Source organism: Stegodyphus dumicola, chromosome 7 (genome assembly GCF_044657685.1).
Source record: "Stegodyphus dumicola isolate Sdum_Otavi_A_Nest chromosome 7, ASM4465768v1".
In the NCBI taxonomy this organism is placed as follows: domain Eukaryota; kingdom Metazoa; phylum Arthropoda; class Arachnida; order Araneae; family Eresidae; genus Stegodyphus; species Stegodyphus dumicola.
The window spans coordinates 63512246-63531627 of record NC_140774.1 but is presented as its reverse complement, the minus strand read 5'-3'; the positions used below and the strand labels follow the sequence as shown (position 1 = coordinate 63531627).

Here is a 19382-nt window from a genome sequence, read left to right as displayed (position 1 = left end):
TTGATACGAAGCATTTTAACACCGTCAATATTTGTTTTTTCCCCAGTAACACATCTATTCACCATTACCAAACACACTCACTACACAAACACACCTGTGAGACACTATTTATTGTAAATGAAGACAGTTTCTTCTCCTTTTAACTACACTCATGGACACAATCGTATTTTAGGATATTTTCTACTTCTTTTCCTTTTCTTTCTATAGGCCCCCTTTTTTTTTTTTTTCTTTTTCCCTCTATTATTTTGGGCCATTTATTTTAAATTTTATTTTGTCCCATCTTTTCTTCCTGGCCTTTTGAACTCGTACAATATGTACGAAGTTCCTTTTTACTCTCCTCAAATACGAAATTGCCCCTCTTTCTATATACCTTTCCTTCGCACCTATACTTGATTTTTCGCCCATCGGTACAGAAAGACTTAGCGGGTGCAAAACAAGACATCTGTCTACTTTGTCTGTCTGTCTGTCAGTTTTTGATCCTTTCGGTTGGCTTTCATCTCTGGATGGCTGTTGCCAGCAAAGAAGCTATAGTGAGAAGAAGTCAAGCTTCGACTGCACAGCAACGCCACGGAGAAAAACTGAGTCTAAAATGTGTCTTTTTTGACAACTTTACAGGCGTAAATTCAGGTTCTCTGAAATTCATTCACGCATGCGCGCTAGAGCCAGAGAGTTTGTCAACAACATCGTAGAAGTCGTCATAGCGTGCCATATTGAACGCTAAGCACGAGGATTTCAGCAATTTTGAACATTTGGAAATGGAAAAAAATAATGAATCACGCTCTAGTGATCCTGCGTGTGAAAGGTACGTAAAAATATTTAATTCTTATACCTTTTCATAGTAGAATTATTTTTTAATTACCAGAGTTATGTTCAAATCCATTCCATAACATGGGATGGTAATCAAATATCATGTAATGAACGATTATTAATTAAGTTGGCATTAAAAAAGTTAAAAGTTTCATTGGAACATTTTATTGAAAAATTATAATTCCTACTGTTAAAGAAATCAGAAGTATTTCGAAAAATCTCTATCAAAGCTTCTTACGCAAAATTAGTATATTTGTATATAATTGCGAGGATAAAATCAAGCAATCATGGATGATTTACTATGATTGCTAATGAACATTATTTCAGTTCTTCATATCCGATCTTTTCTGCAGTTATATGTAATGTATATTGCAACTTCTTCTATTTTCGTTTAACCAGGTATCAATTTTTTAGTTCATGATATTTTCTAATTCTATACATTGAGCATTATTTATAATCAAAGAATCTTTATAATAAACTATTCACAGATATCAATTTTTTGCTACTAAGAACTGCAATATTATCCCAATTTTTAATTATTTTTTAAATTTTTTAATAATTTTTCCAGTTTTAAAAATAAAATTATTAAAGTAAATTAGCTGCATAATTCTGGTGTCATGATATTCATTGGCTCTTTTTTATTTTATTTCAACCTTGCAACTTAAATGTATTCTGTAAATTAATTATTAAATATCCATATTTTATTTTTATATTCTGTACTGATGTGATTTAAATCTTTATAATAATAATTCATTTAGGTTAAATGATCCTTCACCAAAGGCTTATGTGCATTGTGTGGTGTGTAATGCCAATTCTTGGTATTTTCCTGAAAGAAAATTCTTTCGATTTCCTAAAAATCCAGAGAGGTAAAAATTTTAATTTTATTTTAAGTTATAAGTATTTAAAATGCATGAAAATAAGTACAGTATGACAGATGAAGAAATTTTTTTAACTTTCTGTTATTTAAAAAAATTATTCCTTTTCAAATGAAAATGTTATATTCATTAACATACTTTGTGTGATATTCAATATTGCCTTATCTGTCTAGCCTAATTATATATACAATAGTAATAAAATATTTATGTAAATATTACAAAATCGTAGAAGCATTAGTTGAATATATGCATCAGCTAAAATGAATTTTTTCATAAGCAGAATGCTTATAATTTTAGAAAGTATGATGTTAAATTTCAGGGTGGCAAAATTGCTAGTTGGAACCATATCGTATCTTTGTGGGAATTTGATCGTAAAATGCCTCACAGATGTGTTCCGAAATTAACAGACCGCCATGTAAATGTGGATTACCTTAGTGCTATGAGTGTAAAATTAGCAGCTCAGGTCTTCAGTCATTCTGTGGCTTCAAGCCTGTGTTACCTTAGTGCACTAAATGGCTTACCCGCATCAGCTAGTCTTACAGCAGATTTCTGTTCAAACATAAATATTTTATTTGACAGTTTGAACAGTAGAACACTTAAGCACTCTAATCCTTTTCTTGCAGGAGTTACCAAGTCATCGATTCACTTAAAAACCTGGAAGGAAAAGATGGATTTCATCAAAGGCATTGAGTTTCAAACAGAAAAAAAAAAATATCTTTCCCAAGTATATTTGGCTGGAAATTAACACTATCAGCAGTTCAGCAGTTAATTCCAGTTCTATTGGAAGATGTACCATTTGTATTAATGTGTCGTTTCACCCAAGATGCCTTGGAAAATTTTTTCTCTGTTGTTAGACGCAGATGTGGAAATAATGACCATCCAACTGCATATGATTTTCAACAGAGGATGAGAATACTAATGGCACAGAATATCATAAGCACAAGTAAGCTATCAAACTGTGAACCTGATAACGATACAGTTTTGATACCTACAGAGTTGCTGACAGTTATCGATAACACTGAGCCTGGAAATGGCAGTGATGTAAATGATATGAAAATTGACTTTGATGATCCCTTGTTGGTAGCAAATGAAAATTCTGATACTAGTGCTTGTATTGCAAGTACATCATATGATGTATTTTCACAAAATTCAGCAGCTTATGTTGCTGGATATATTGCTGGAAGGGCATTGAAGCAATTTCCTTGCACTTTATGTAAGAATATTATTCTTGTTGATAAATCTTTGGGTGAACACACTTACTTTTTGTATTTTAAAGAATTTGATGTAGTGAAAAATGGATTGTGTTACCCCTCACAACAGTTTACATTTACTGTTTGTGAGATGGGTGAAAAATTTGTAACTTTGTTTGATAAAATATGTAGCCAAAAAGATGTGAAATCCAAAATTATATCCCAACTGAAACTAATTGATCATGAATGGCTTACATGCCATTATCATGCAGTAAAAATGTGGGAATATATTGTCAGTTCATATGCTCAGCTTATGATATATTATAAGCTGAAAAGTATAAATAACTGCTTGAAAAACAGACGTAGAGGAAAGAAAAAAATTATTAAATTACACTAAAAAGTCTTATTTGTATATATTATATGTATTATTTGTAAGAAAAATATATTAATGTAAGGAGTATGTGTGAGAAGTTTTTGATTTTGTATTTTTGCTATATTACTATTTGTTGGATTTTAATGTTTTTGTAATGTAATGTAATTTGTTGAATTTTACAAAAGTTCATGTAATTTAATTCTCTCTCTCTCTGTATATATATGAAATTTCTATTTATGTATATATATGAAATTTGGATTTATGTGTGTATCTTCAAATGTAACTTCAGTATCTAAATTGTCTGTAAGTACAGTGAAACCTCAGTTAACGAATATAGTTTGTTCCTAGAGGTCATCTGAAATCTTTGTAAACCAAACCTAATTCTCCTTTACGAACTTCTGTAAAATATATTATTGATTCATTCCTTCGCCTCAGATGATTGCAGATTTTAAACTTTTGCATTGGTAAAATTTGCACCAGTTTACAATTGAAAAACCAGTGCAAATCATTAAATCTAAACTAGAAAGAAACTAGTTCAGTAGTAGAGAAATATACATGTATTAAAAAGAGTTGGTGATATAATTACAAGATAATGAGAAATGAAAAGGGAAGAAATATTGTTATTAATCTTTAAAATGAAATAGAAATAAATCTTGCTGATAGAAAAAAGGGTTACTTTTCCATTATACTCCCGCAAACTTAACAAATATCCTGAATTAATAGAAAATTACGAATTTTTAAAAAAAAAAAATGTATGTAAGAATTGCATTATATATAATTTTTTAACATTATTTTACAAGGTAAATCGTCAGAAAAATTTAAAATATAAACATTTATGTAATTTTTCTGTAGCAGTGAAAATATAAGTACCTACATAATAAGGACGTTTGGCTAAATGAGTAAAAAAACTCAGTAAAATAAGGATTAAAAAAATAATCAGTGTTTTTGTTGTTAAATTTCAAAGAAAAAAAAAAAAAATTGTGACACTGTTCAAAGCATGTTTTGTCTTTTTGGTACATGCATAGACTCACATTCCATGTTTCACACATGTATCTTCTATGAGGTTTCTTCCTTGTGCTACAAAGTATACACTGCCTGGATCTAAATTTCACTGGTATATGTCCAGTGTTATTTAGTTTCTTTTCATCAGATGACGTTTGTGGTTTTTTATGTTAATGGGGAGGGCTTGGTCTTTTTGGCTTTGGTACGGATCATTCGTTTCCCATTCATACTTATTTTATTTATATTTCATCCCAAAATATTCAGAAAATATTTTTAATTTAAATAAAACTTTAAGCGATTTCAATTTTTATTATAGCAAAGTATATTTACATTAAATTTAAACCACAGGAAATAATTTATAAAATCACAATACTAGCTTGGGGAGCAAGTGTGTTGAGGTCAGAGAAAACTCTCTGGTAAAAGATCAGTAATAAATCAATTTTCATTCAAAAATTTCGGAAAGAAGAAAAAAAAAAATTCCAAAATTGGTGGTTTCAGGGCACGACCACCGCGCGTCAAAGGATTTAGGCATTATATAGAAACAGAAAAATCCTTAACTGTCAACTTCTTCAAAATCTCTGGTAATAATTTCTTCTAGATTGAATTCATTGTTTCATTAGTTATGTATTACAAGGCTTTGTCCATGAAAATTGAATAATAGAGAATATTAAAACTGCTCATTTTTGTTAGAAGTGACCTCAAAACATGTAGGAAATTCATTTATTGATAGCTTGTATGTTTGTCTTTCGAGACAGTTCTTTTTTTTGGTTAGGAAATTTGTTCATCGTGAAACATATTTGTAACCTGAGGTTCCACTATGCATTGAGCTGTGTTATGCTAATAAATTTTGACAATAACAATGTTTATTTTTTTTTTTTAAATTTACATGTGAAAAAAATTCTGAATGCTGTATTTGCTAACATTGCATCCTGCTCTGTATTTTCTTCTCAAGTTTTTTTTTCAACGTATTTAGACATGTAATTTATAGCTATATACAAAGTATAGAGAGATAAAAAAGTGCATTATGTAACTTAAAAGAATACAGTAGACGCTGCTTATTGTGGTCATGGTTAATGTTATTAATTGGATATTGTCATCGATGTGGTGAAGTCTCACTCATTTGTATATGAAAACTTGGAAAATACTTTATCGTGATCAACAATTCAGTTAATATTGTTTATTGTGATCAACAATTTAGTTAATATGTCCAGATTCATACAGAATGGATTTTTAAAATTTAACATTGCCAAATTAGATTAAAATAGATTTTAAAAAATTGTCAGGTGACACGGAAATGTTGCGAAGTGTGAGATTAGGTTTCCAAACACCTTGATTTCAACTTTAGTCATTTATTTAAAATCAGGTTTAAAAAAACAACAACTTTAGTTTGACGTATCCTATGAGGAACTCTATTGATTTTAAGAACAATCACACATAAGTCCTTTCTTTTTCAGAAGCCACTGCCCCCCCCCAAAAAAAATCCTGAAAACACTGATGGCAAATAATGGTTGCATTTTTGCTTAATTTTACACTGGCAGTCTTCAAACAAAAGATGCATTTTTAATTTTAAGATTACGTGTACAGAAGCAGTAAAATAATATCCAGGAACATTATGAGCAGTTCACAAACACATTTTTGCATTTTCTAATTAAAATGCTGTGAAAATACTTGTGCTCTTGATATTTTTTAATTAAATTAGTTAAATTCCATTTTCATTCTGAAGTGCTTTTTTAAAATTAATGTTATTATTCTGCTAATATTATGAAAATAGATATGAAAAAACATGATCACATTAAGTGGCACCTACTATGCAGTGATTTGAAAGTAATATTTGTATGTCTTCTTTGGAAATGTAGTATTTTAATTATTGTTACACCGCTTCATGTGTTCTTTTAAAACTGCTAAATTAATCACTGAATAAATTATAAATAACCATTTGCTTATTACCTTATAAAGTTAGAATTATCTTAAGCAGTATTTCTCACAAATTCTAAAGCATGATGAACAGGAAAGTCTTTGAACTAATATAAAAATGTGCAGAGGTTTTCAGATAGTTTTTAAGTTACATTTTAGGATTGGTAAACAAAGAATAATCTTATCACATATCTTACTTCTTTTCCTTTCAATATGAAATACTTTGTGAAGTGCATAATAGGAAATTTATTGCTACAGTATCTCATTCTATACAAAAAGATTCCATTATTTGAGATTTTATAATAAAAATTTCCTTCTTTTACTAGTTATGCAAATCATTTGAAAATTATCTTAATACAAAATGCATACCAAGCCATTTTTTATGGATAATATATTAAGATATTGTTTTCCATGTAGATGCTTTTATTTGTGATTTGATGAATGGAAATGCATTATACTGCTCAGCCCCTCAATTGATGATTTTTCTCATACTCTTACAAATGTGCAGTTTTAAGATTCCTGCATTCAGCATGTTAAAAGATATATTTATTGACATTTTTATGAAAATTTGCAGCATTGCTGTAAGCATTGAATAATGGTGCTTTAACATCATGCATTATTATCATTGGTATAGAATGATTTAGTTTGCTTTTCTTTTTGTAAAATATATTTTCTTAATTAAGACACAATAACACGCCGAATAAATACTGATTCAGAAGTCAAACAACAAAAATCAGCGTTAATTCACAAAATTTTCACAGGACTAGTTTCGATGGTTTTACCGAACCATCATCTTCAGCTGCAAAACCGCAAATGAACAAGATAGGAAATAATTATTGCCTATCTTGTTCATTTGCGGTTTTGCAGCTGAAGATGATGGTTCGGTAAAACCATCGAAACTAGTCCTGTGAAAATTTTGTGAATTAACGCTGATTTTTGTTGTTTGACTTCTGAATCATATATTTTCTTTTCAAATTTGCCACCCCCTCCTTTTTTGGGGGGAAAGCAAACAATGAATTTAATATGGAAAATAATCCCAAAATTTTCACATTCTCTCAAAACTGTTTTTAGTAGCCATAAGTGACAAATTCAGATTGTTTCCAAAACAATATTGACTGAATCTAAAATTTTCAGTCAGATATTGAATGTTTCTTAAAGAACTAACATAGATTGTTTGTTATTATATAGAAGTTATTTTTTAACTATTATCTCTTAATCTCTAATATGTGCTCCTAAACATTGGGTATTACAGAATTTATTATTTTATGAAAATTACTAATTTACAGAAATATGACCTGTGTGAGATCTAAGTATTTAAATTTCAGAATAATTTGATTTCTAAAAGATATATTATTATTGTAGTTTCTGCCATTAAAGCTATGCTAAGAATGTATGTTAGTATACATTCTTAGCATAGCTTTAATGGTTTCTCTCCTTTTTTTGTCTTTGCTATTTTTTCTGTATGATAAATCTAAAATTTTATATATCTCTAAAACAAAAATTTATGAATATTTTACCAAATTTTTTGTTTAAATAGTAGAAAAAAGAATTTCTAATAAAACACATAAATTACAATAAAATTTTAAAATGTATTATTCTTAAAAAACACGAAAATAATGTCATCTAATTATTGTTATACTGTGTTAATTGATATATCTTTAAAAGTTAGCTCAGAGAAAACTTATTTGAAACAAAAGAGGGAAAAAGATTTTATCAGCGATTGTATGAAAAATCATACATTTGCTTGTTATATATTATGTCATAGTGATTTGATAATTGTGTATCTTAGTATGAAATTTTGTGTAAATAAATTTTTTAATATCTTAATTTATATGTGTTGTCTTTATTTCTTTCAAGCTGAATAAGCAAAAATCTTTAATAAAATTGTATTGAAGAGTGCATCATTTATTTATTTTAAAATTGCTAACGGTTGATATGTATTTCAGACTATTAAATATATAGCCTTTGTGTGCTTTGCCATATCTCAGTAATTCTGTCATGTGCAATAACAAACGTTACATTTATTAAATTGCGTACATACGTACTACATGGCATTTAAAATTAAATCATATTTTAAAGCCGTAATTAAACGAAGTATTAAACTAATAGTAACCATTTATGAAATATTTAAGTATTAATATGAATAATTATGAAACGAAAAAAGTGGATGTAAAATAAAAAAATCATATACTGCAAAGCAGAATTTTCAAAAAAAAAAAAAAAAAAAAATAGTAAAAGCTAATTATCAAATAAAAGATTTACGCTTTCTGCTTCACGAGCGTTTAAAGTAAGATCGATTTTCCGCCTCGACTACACCCTGCGTGTTTGCTTCACCGCATACTGACTTGGATTCGAAATTTGCCTGAGGGCGAGCCAACTGGTTTACATTGTGTCTACGAGAGCTTGCCTTCTTTTCCCCTAGAGATTCTTTGGTTGCCAGGCAGGACTACGTTTAGGGATCTCCTTCGGATTGAGGCCGGGAATTCATTTTTGTCGTAATGGAATTGATTCTTCGTCGCTTCTATTTTGGCTTTAATTTCTTCAATCTGTTTCTGTATATTAAGTGGGTGCTTAGGGCAACCTTTAAAAGAAGAAATGTGAGCTGCTCCGCAGAGGACACAGACTGGAGGTTTATCTTCATCATTTTTTGTTTGGGAGCAAGTATAGGTCTTGTGAGGTTTTGTACATTTTAAACAGCATGCTTTGTATTTGCGGCGATCCCGTGTATTGTCCGTACCGTTGGCACTTATGGCATTGCATGGGGCCAGGGCGAGATTTGTAAGGTTTCCACGAACACGTCGAGTCCTCTTAATTTCTTTATGTCATATATAGCTTTACCTTCTTTATTGCGGGTGCATTCAGCTAAGTATACAGGTAAATGGATAATTTTCCCCTCAATAACATGAGTGATTTGACGGTTTTTTTTGGAAGGGTATTTCCATTTCTTTTATTTCAGATTTGATACGTTCAATATTAGCAGTCTTTGGCAGTTTCTCGATTATAGCTTTAATCGGTTTCTCGATGTTCATTTTAAAAGTATGGTAGGGGAGTTCAAGTTTATCTAAAAAATCAGTGAGCATTCTGTAATGTTCAGAGTCGTAAACTCTAATGGTAAGAGTTCCACCGGATAAATTTCCGCGGAATTTTTTGATTCGTAACTTTTCTTCAATAGCATCTTTTAATTTGTCCCAGTCACCTGAAATCGGCTAGGACAGTGGGAGGGGGATATGCCCTGCCGTTTTTGTTGGGGCTATAAAATCATCCTGCTCGTTAGTAGAATACATATTGTCTTCGAGATTTAATTCCTGGAATTTGTTTTTCTGTGCTGGTTCATTAATCTCTGCGTTTGAAAGAGTGCGTTTATGTGTTATGCGAGGTGTAGTAAAACCTTCTTTATCCGTTATGTTTTTCTTACGCTTAATTTTAGCGTTAGTAGATTCGGTAGATTTATTGATGAGATTCGGTAGATTTATTGATTGAGTAGATTTATTGATGAGATTCGGTAGATTGAGTTTCCATAGTAGCTGGGAGTAATTAGTGGGTTCATCTTCAGTTTGAGTTCAATAACGTACTGGCTTAGTGCTGCGATTTGATTTTTGAGATCATTAAGATAAGCTAATTATTCCTCGGACTGATTGGGAACATCTCTAAGTGAGTAATATTCTTCCTCTAGTTTTTGCATAATAAGCATAAGATTAGATGGATGTAATTCTATAGTATGATTTAAACACCATTGCTCGGTCCTTCTAAAAGCCTCCTCTCTCTCCATGATAATCTGTTGATCCGTTCATCTAACCAAATGGCTAAGATTGAATGAAAAACATACTTATCAATATACTTCTGGGACTTAAATAGCCCTTCTGTGCTGTTATATTTATTTTGTGTTTCAGAAAAATCTTGTTTACAAGCAGGTTACATTATAACATAAAAATCAACTTGTGTTAAGAATCACTGAACTGTTGTCTCATCGTACGTACCAGGACCACCAGTATGCCTGATTGCGATCAATTTTCCCCCTTCAATCTTCTCAATCTTTCCTTCTCCTGAATGAACTACTACAAGTGCCACTTCAGCATTACTAGATAGAGCCTGGTATGTCATACCGAAGGTATCATATGGCCAAAAAATTACGTTCTGCTCAATTTATTTGCAAAATAAGATGGAAAGTTGGGAAAGAGCACATGTGGTGTAATTTTCTTTAATTACCCTAAAGAAATCACATATAGTGCAGTCAAATTGTCTTTCTACTATGACATTAATGTAAATTATTTTAAGATATGAAGTTTAACATATCGTATGTCTTTAAAAGTTCTTATGCCTTATGTAACTGCCAGCCATTTAGACATATATACTTGCACTTACAAACATGTTTTGAATAAGACAAATATTCATGTTTTTGTATTTTTAAATTTAAAATATCAGTTTTAACTCATGAAATTATAAAACCTATGAAATTAATTTTGTAACACTTGCATTCTTTGATTTTATTTCCAAATATCAGTTAATAATAATCAGTAAAATGTCTTTCTTTCACATGTACTATTGTTCCTTATTTTGAAAAAAAAAAAAAGGTCTAAGCGTTTTTGGTTAAGAAAAGATATTCAAAATGTTTTGAAAATGAACTCATATAAGTATTGGAATACTTTGAAGAAAGAGTCAATAAAAAAATAAAATAAATTAATAAAATAATGGGACATTCAATACTCATAATGGTTAGATATCTTTTAGCTAAAGTTACACTTTTCACATGCATTTATCTATATTTTTTGAGTAACTGTTGTTCCATTCCTTCACAAGAATAGCTTTAAATAGAACTTTTGAAGAAATGTTACTTTACTTATTCTTTTCTCCAACTCACTCAATACATGTTCAATTTGATTTAAGTCTGAAGACTAAATGAAGGAAGAAGTTGTGATAACTTCTGGACAGTTAAAACCACATGTGAACATTTAGGGCTGCATGTTTAGAATCGTTATCCTGATAAAACATGAATGTATTTTGCATTCCAATTTTCTTGCAGATGCTTTCAAATTTTCATAATAGTTATATACTGATCTATATAATTTTCCACTATAAATGATACAAGATTCTAGTAAAATTGGTTGCCCTTGGTATCTAGAATACTTGAGAATTGTGTAGCGACTATTCATTGACTTCTAAAAGTCTAGAGCGACAAGTCCAAAGTAGGGTTTAAATATCCTTTTATTTAACTTGAGACCATTTACAGTTGGCCAATCCTGGGCTTACATGAAGTCTCCACTTGGGCTTTAACTTAAGATAGAAAATAAGAAACTAATGCTAACTAACTAAAAACTAGAAAAAGCTGTACAGAAATAACTAACAGAGTTGGCCCTTAATTAAACCTCACTGGTGAATACAAACAGGCACGTAACAATACGGCTGAACGTAGTAAGATTTAGCTTAAAGCAATGACGTGGCCAGAAAGGAAGACACGCATTACTAAGCTCTTCCATGGAAGTAACTAGAAAGTAGAAGAAAAAAAATTGATGTGGTCATTCCTGAGACTTCTTATTAAATACTGGTTCCACCTCGTTTATATAAAACGGGATTTTGAAAAATCATTTTGGTAGGGAGTTGTAGGTGGGAAACAAGAAAATACCAGAAAACTGTTTAAAATTTAAAAAAAAAAAAAAAAAAAAAAAACCTACAAAAGTAAATTTCCCATTCCAGGAGCAGCGAGAAATATACAAACCATTTTGCTTCCAACTTCGTGCTTAACAGTATGCAGAACCATATTTAGACTTAATAAGGTCCTAAGCTATTTGAGATATGGGGCCCTTTATAAGTCTGTTATACAGTACAAAATCCGTAATCTGGACTCATCGGGACTTTGGTTATTCCGGATTATAGATCATCAATTTAAATCTGGTATGATGGCATGCAGAAATTATACAATTAAAAATATGAAACCGTAATTTATGGAATAAAGAGCAATTATGATCTAATCCATATCAAAATTTACAAAAAAAAAAAAAGCTTAATATTTATTTGTTTAGTAAACATTTCTTTCAATGTAAGTTGTTTAAGTTGCTTCATTTTTTTGTGCTAATACATTCTCTATAATTCTATAAACAGACATAACTTCTTGTTCAGATACAAAGTTCCATTGTTTAAGTCCTGTAATTGCTGTGTCGAGAATACCGACTAACTTGTCAATCGAAATTTTTTCATTTTCAATAACGTTCTTTGTTACTTTCTTTGCTATCGGAAGTTGCGCGTGGGTAAACACTTTACTGGCTTTAAGCGCATGCGTAAGTTTGTGGCTTTGAGGTCGGGATTATGGATCATTCCGGATAATGGACTTTGTACTGTAATATATTTTAATATTATTTATACTATATCTTAATTTTTGGGCCCCCCCAGAAAATGGGGGCTCTCAGCTATAGCTCGTGTAGCTTATACATAAATTCGACCCTGACAGTATGCAGTAAGATTTTAAGCTAAAAAAAATTTAATTAGGAAACATTTCTACAGAACAGCAAGCAGCAGATTGCTTTCAAAGTTATGAAATCTGACATAAAAAAGTGTAATCTATACAATATGTTCAACAAAACAGTAAACTACCTGCAGAAAGTCTGCACTCATAGCATTCTAAACAGAGCTTCAAGTAAAATCAGGAAGGCAAAACAAACTAATAGAAATTGATGAAAGCTTTTTTACAAAGCAGGTTGAACACTGATTTTTTGTTAAATAAAGATGCGTCAGGTTTTCAGAGTTCCACAGGAACAACTAACAGAAATTTGGTAGCATCTCCCTAACTTTCACAGTCGATGAGATAATATGTAAGTACTGGAGAATGTTTTAGTGAAGAAATTGAATAGCCACACAATATAATAACTACTACTGAAATATAAATGAATTTTTCTATAAAAAATAAACCTTTATTTATTCCCCGCTTTTTTTAAGCCTCAGGTTCTTAAAATACCATTTGAACTTTACCTACAACCAAGAACTAGCAAGTCTGCTCTAGGAACAGGATTTAAAAATTTAAAAACCTTGCTCCACAGAACATCCCAGCTGGTTTTTTTTTCTTGAAATAAAATACCAAGTATTTTCCTGTGATAAGAGATAACATATCATCATCACAGTCATTAAAATAACTCTGATTTTTTTTCTATTATGTCATTCACATTTAATGATTTGAGCTCAACTTAATTGCAAAACAAATATTAGATACTTTTGCTTCATAAAACAGAACTCTTAGTATCTAAGCCTGAATTTAAACCAAAGTTTTCCTAAAACAACTACACTAATGATTTTAAAAATATTGATAATTCTTATATTGATTTAAGAATGTATAAAATGGAAAATTTATTGAAATACTGAATGCATAATTTATCTTCTTTTAATATGTTACATTATTCCAGATTATAGATCATCAGTTTTAATCTCGTAAGATGGCATGCAGAAATTCTAAAATTAAAAATATGAAACCGTAATTTATGAAATAAAGAACAATTATGATAATTATTATAAAGGGTATCAAAATTTACAAGAAAAAAAGTTTAATATTTGTTTACTTTATTAAACATTTCTTTCAATGTAAGTTGTTTAAGTTGCTTCGTTTTATGTGATAATACTTTCTCTTTAATTCTTTAAACAGACATATTTTCTTGTTCAGTTACAAAGTTCCGCTGTTCAAGTCCCGTTAATTGCTGTGCAGAGAATGCCGACTAACTTGTCAATCGAAATTTTTTCGTTTTCACTAACCTCGCTGTCACATTCTTCATGTCTTTATCCATTTTTTGCAGCAATTCCACTTTTTGTTTGTTGGACATCGAAACATACTTTCGTTTTGTAGATCCTTTGGAAGTTCCAGCATCGGAAATTCTATTTGACATAATCGAAAGTTCAAGTTTACTTTTATAAAATTGCTCTTACAGTCTGCAAAAAATAATAAGCGGGATCCAATTCGAAGATTAAGGAACAACGCAATCATTAACTGAAATAGATAATTAGATAATTTTAGCCTACACCGTCCGTTATACATTAAGCGCGCAGGCGAAAACGTATTCTGCACTTGCGCACACGCATATGCGCAGTAGTCAAGGTCTTACGCGCACGCCTAAAACGCCTGTGCGCATGTGCCAACGCGGCTTGTGCGCAGAAAGTTTTAAGCTTTGAGGTCCGGATTATGGGTGTCCGAATTAACGACTTTTGACTGTATACAGTTTCATTTTTTAAAAATATGTACTATACTTAAGAAAGATCTTTCAAATGATGTTGAATTTTAACGATGGCTGTTACATTTTTCAGTCAGTTGTACACTTCTATCAGAAGCAAAAATGTTTTATTCACTACATTCCACCCTTTTGTAGTTCTTTGAATACTGTATATATATTAATAAAACAATTTGAAGGACCAAAGTCCATAGCTATCCTATAACAGTTAATATGCATGTATGATACAAGCTCTTGATCATCCAAGGTGACCTTGGTATATATTACTTTGAATAATCAGTCTATCATATAAAAAAACTGAAATTTATTAATTCTTGAAATTATTCTTAGCATAAAGAATATCAAAATTTTCTCAGTATCTTGCACAGAAGATCACCCACCCTGTGAAATTCCTAAACAAATATGAATTATATGTTAACTGAATAATATTACTACAAACTGAACATAAATTTCAGAAGTTTTTTCCCACCAAAATATACTGAGGAATGGGTACTTGCCATTTTATTTACCATGTTCACATTCTAGGCGCCTAAATAAATGTAATGAATTAATAGAAAAATCAAATTAAAATTCAGTTCAAATTTACATGGACTAGATTATTGAACTATTTGAAACTCAATTCTGTTGTAAAATATATTAACATTTAATTCTTATATTCTTTGGCTAATTCCATTTTTTAAATCTTTATATAAAAATTTAGAAATGACTACAGATTAAGACAACTCTGACCAAATAAAATTTAATAAAATGTAACAAGAAAAAGTACAATTCAAATGAAATAGAATTTAAAAATTTTGAAAATCATTAGAGATTGAGGGAATGGAATTTGCCTAATTTAAGTTTAATTAAATACATTCCATTTATTTCTGAGAAACATTTTCCTTTGTTAAGACTAAAAATTTAAAAAAGGAGAATAGGCAGCAATGAATTATTCTTCAATATAAAAAATGTCCTAATTTCCATACTGGCTTTAGTTATCTATTAAATGAAAGTCCACAGGAGACATGCAGATAAATTTCTAAAATTACTACACTCAAAAGTCTTTAATCCGGACTCGTTGGGACTTCCGGATTACAGATCATCAATTTAAATCTGGTAAGATGGCATGCAGAAAACATAAAATTAAAAATTTGAAAACATAATTTATGAAATAAAGAGCAATTATGATCTAAAGGATATCAAAATATACAAAAAAAAAAACTTAATATTTATTTGTTTACTTTATTAAACATTTCTTTCAACGCATGCATGCATAAAGAATACATTACGCATAGTCGAAATTAGAAAATTGCAACCAGAAAACTATTTGATGTGTATCCGTAATATAATGACGAGAAATTTGATTTAAATCATATCAAAAACGGAGTACATTGAGATGAAATACTACATTTAGCAAAGAATTACAAGCCGAATAAAATAAAAACATCTGCCCTGAATATAAGGATAGTGCTGACAGATCAACTTCCAGTTCATTGCGCACCGTGATGTTCCTCCCCCCGCAGAGCAGTGTAAAATTGATAAACAGATTTTGGAAAGGTTAGAGAAACAAAGGATATGCCTTTATACTTTTTTTGCAGCAACTCCACTTTTTGTTTGATGGACATCAAAACATGCTTTCGCTTTGTAGATCTTTTGGCAGCTCCAGAATCGGAAATTCTTTTTGACATAAACTAAAGTTCAAGCTTACTTTTATAACATTGCTCCAACAGTCCGCAAAAAATAAGCCAGATCCAAATTAGAAGATTAAGGAACAACGCAATCTGCAACATTAACTGAATTAGATAATTTTAGATTAGCTTATACCGTCCGTTATACATTAAACGAGCATGCGCAGAAAGTTTGTAGCTTTGAGGTCCAGATTATAGATCATTCCGGATTATGGACATCCAGATTAAAGACTTCTGACTGTATTCTTATAATAAAAAAGGGGTGGTCAATGTATGCTGCAGAAAAGCTTCTCGAACAGAAAGGTGATGATAAAGAAAAACTAAGTTATTTTATGAACTTGAGCATACTCTCTATAGCCACACTTGGAAATTTTCATTTTTGGGGGGTTAAAAATCTATTATCACATGTGCCACTAAAATGAAAGGTAAAGTTCAATAGGAAAATTTTTCACAGACAACAGCAAGTTTAACGAATTAATCAAATGAAAGAAACGAATTTAACAAATTAATTTCGTTTCTTATGACTTAAAATTTACACACATGCTCAGACATTCATACCCAGAATTAAAAAAAAAAAATTTTTTTGTCAATAATGAAATTCTGAATTTAGTTTCAGTATTGCATGATAATCAAAACCAACACTTAAATGTCACTAACATATTTAATGAACTTTTGTCATTATGCAAAATGATACTGGCACAGCTATAACATACTAATTTTTACTTGAAAAAAATGCTCAAATTTTTTTAGTATGATTAGTCTTCATAGTAAAAAAATGCTGGATACATAGCTCAACCACTAAAAACTGCTATTGATTGGAAACTTGCCTTTACTAGAAAATCCACGAGCATAGCCTTTATACTTTAATATCATAAATTACATGAAATAAATAAAACTATTAAAAACTAAATTCCATATTTATTCAAATTGGTAGGACCATCTGCTACTACTTTTTTTTTTTATCCTAAAAATAAATAATTATTAAATGATATGCATGGCTGGAAATTTATGAATACAGCAAATGACATACTCTTTAATAAATTCATTTCACATTTTGTTCCAACTGATCGATTTACTAGGAGAAAATTTAAATTATGGACATATCCCATATAATTAGCAGAATTCAGTAGTTAAGGTCAAACATTTCACCAATCTGTTTAAGCATTGAATTTACCAATAATGATACTATAATTAAGGCCTTTTTACGAAAAGTTAACTTCTATGCAATCAAATAAAGCATGTTAATCTGCAAAACAAGGCACAAAAGTCAACCTTGAAATCTGAAAAATAGCAAGACTTCTGGGAGAAAGTAGAGATGCTTTTACGCTGCACGGCAACATTAAAAATATACCGACTTATACAGAAATATTTTAATGCCTTTATTTTTTAAATTGCTTCCAAATGAATTCGTTCTTAAATATATCCAAAAAATTAAAGATTTAAATTGCGATTTAAAAGGTCTACTAGACTTTTCGAGAAATGAAATACTCAGCAGAGAATGCACAGCTTATGTTAATTATAATTCTGAAGAGAAATTCTTGCAATTAGAAAAGCCACTACTTTTCAAATTGAAACCTTTTCCCGACTGCGATATTTTAAGTTTAGAAATGAAAAGGCAGATGTTATTAATGTCTGGATAAAAGGTAGAGAGTTAAAAACTGCAAGCAGAAAGTAAAATTAGCTTCTATAATTAACAAACATTCGAAAGTGAATTGTTGGGCATTAAAATAACACAAACAAGAACTAATTATCATACTTATTCAAAAAAATACAAAGAGGAAATTCTATATAGACTAAATAAAAATAATATTCACAGGAAAAGTGCACAGCAAAAATGGATGAGAAAAATACACATGTATGAATAAATTTTCAAACTGATACATATTCAAAAGAACTGCATGACGAACAGCAACAACGAACTAGCTACATACAGAAATGGCATTTTTCTTGAATCATCAAATTTGGCACATAATCAGATAAAATAAAAATTTTCACACGTAAAAAGCAGACTTTTATCCTAGAATATAATAAAATTCAGTAATTAAGATCAGAAAATCTTTTACCAATCTGTTAGGCCAAGAACTTACCCGCATTAGTTTTTAATGAATATTCTCGCATCTCAATCTGTTAAATAAACTGTGTTAATATGCAAAACAAGATATTAAATAATACAAACAAGAATTGACATATTTATTCAAAAGAGGCATAAAGAAGAACAATTTTTATGCAAACTAAGTAAAAACAGCACATTTACTTGAAATTTTGTCAAAAATTTACCAGCAAAAACTTGATGAATCTCTACATGAGCTAAAGAAAATACCACATTTAACTTGAAATGAGTTCAGTCAGAAATTTACTAGCACAATAAAAAGAGACATGGAGGGAAAAAAAAGAAAAAAACAAGAATTAATTTTTATATCTACTCCCCCCCCAAAAAAAAAATGCAGAATGAGCAGCAGCAACACAAAACAAAGTAGACAATTAAAAATAATTTTAATGAATCGATCATTAATAATGAAATTCTGGGCATATACCAAATAATCAGAGATAAAGTACAAATTTTCATACATAAACAGCAGATTTTATCCTTCAATATGATTCAGTAATTAAGAGCAGGTAATATTTTACCAATTTGCTAGGCCAAGCTCTTACCATCATTGGTTCTAATGCATTTTTCAACAAACAGCATTACACATCTGTCAAATAAACTGCACTAATCTGCAAAACAACACATTAAAATAATACAACTAATTAACATATTGGCTCAAAAAAGGTATAACGAAGAGCAACTTCTACACAAATTCAGTAAAAATGGCACATTTACTTGAAATATCCTCAATCAAAAGTTTACTAGTAAAGCTGTTACATGTGTTAGAATTTTCGTGGTTACTTAAAAAAAATGGTAACAGTAATCTCTACACGACCTAAATGAAAATGGCGCATTTATCTAAAAACACGGTAATCGGCCAGAAATCTACCAGCACATAAAACAGAAAATGAGCATGAAAAAATATACGCATGCAAAAATTACTTTTCATATTTAATAATAAATATAAGATATAAAGCAAACACTTACCAGAGAAATAGAAACCTTGGGTATTTGATGAATAACCTGAAATTTGCCATTGCGCACATCTAAAAACAAACAACTTCAAATTAATCAAGCAAAATGTGTAAATTTGGAAAACAAGGTATTAAAAATTTACGATAGAATTTTAGCATACTTACGGATCAAAAACATACCACTCTTCAACCACAGTTCCAGAAATAAGAATGAGCCAATGACGCCAAATTACTTGGCGAGAAAGTTATTAGTAGATCTTCATGCAACCCAGAGAATCTCGTAACTCCTC

At 30.0% G+C, this 19382-nt stretch overlaps 1 long non-coding RNA gene across 1 annotated transcript; it reads left to right on the top strand.

Annotated features, from left to right (window-relative positions):
* Nucleotides 1-542: 542 nt before the first annotated feature.
* On the top strand, nucleotides 543-7988 carry LOC146996212 (uncharacterized). The gene is made up of 3 exons (XR_015042065.1): nucleotides 543-802; nucleotides 1566-1673; nucleotides 2306-7988. It is a non-coding gene; the product is annotated as an uncharacterized LOC146996212 (long non-coding RNA).
* Nucleotides 7989-19382: the final 11394 nt, after the last annotated feature.